This window comes from Pundamilia nyererei, unplaced genomic scaffold (assembly GCF_000239375.1).
Source record: "Pundamilia nyererei isolate P.nyererei 1_Seehausen unplaced genomic scaffold, PunNye1.0 scaffold00451, whole genome shotgun sequence".
Classification (NCBI taxonomy): Eukaryota; Metazoa; Chordata; class Actinopteri; order Cichliformes; family Cichlidae; genus Pundamilia; species Pundamilia nyererei.
This window is the reverse complement of record NW_005187852.1, coordinates 215,100-216,053: the sequence shown is the minus strand read 5'-3', so window position 1 is coordinate 216,053 and position 954 is coordinate 215,100. Positions and strand designations below refer to the sequence as shown.

Below are 954 nucleotides of genomic sequence, written 5' to 3'. Positions count from 1 at the left end.
GAAAGCTTTAAAAGTTCATTACACACTCAAAGATTTCAGCACGTGCGCACACACACACACACACACACACACACACACACACACACACACACACACACACAATGAAAGATCTGTTTGTACGTTTCTGTACCTGCAGTTATTCTAAGTTTCTGTGAGCAGTTTAGGAGAAAAGAATATTTTGACTTAAGGTTTTATTCTGCATAGTTTTTACTGGAAGTTTTTTTTTTTTTTTAAAAAAGAAAAAGAAAAACGGCGACAACAGCGTCGTCCAAAATTACAAATTTGTGTATTTTCCTCTTTAAAAAATAAAATAAAATAAAAAATTATTCAAATAAACCAAGATATATTGAAGTCAAGGAGTATAACACCAGCAGTATTTATGGGGTACTTATTTAAATTTCAAGTCAAAGTCTGTGTCTGACAACTATTTACACTCACTGGCCACTTCGTTAGGTACACCTTGCTGCGAGTGCCAGATTAGTTATTTTGAATGTGGTTTTTGTAATGAATTTCTGTGTTTTTTCATTTGTACAGTCAGCCAGTAAAATCACTCTGACTTGGCGCAGTAGGAGTGCCGATTAAAGCCTTTCTCATGGGGTCTACCAGGCACTGTGTGTTTTCTGGGGGACTGGAAAAAGTAGCAGCATGAAGTGGTGATTTTGGGACCTCAGGTCATACTAAGTCCACATGTAGTGAATCTCACGTTGGACCGATCAACACTGCTCCAGCACCGTAAGTACACTAGCTAGATGATCTAGTTGATTTGGCTTTGCATTGTTTCTGTTGTTGAACTTCTGACTAGGGCTGGGCTGTATCATACTGTTCACGGTAATACCGGTGTAATTTTGGGCAACGACAGGAAAATGAAATATCGCGATAGAACCTGGGTAAAACGCGCATGTGCTGCGCCTTTGTTTACATACGCACATGGCGGTGATGCAGAATGAAAAGAGC

At 39.1% G+C, this 954-nt stretch overlaps 1 protein-coding gene across 2 annotated transcripts in view; it reads right to left on the bottom strand.

Moving 5' to 3' along the window:
• The window catches only part of ankrd46b (ankyrin repeat domain 46b), a 7,886-nt gene that overhangs the window by 4,247 nt on the left and 2,685 nt on the right, over positions 1–954 (bottom strand). The gene's annotated exons all lie outside the window — the stretch shown is intronic.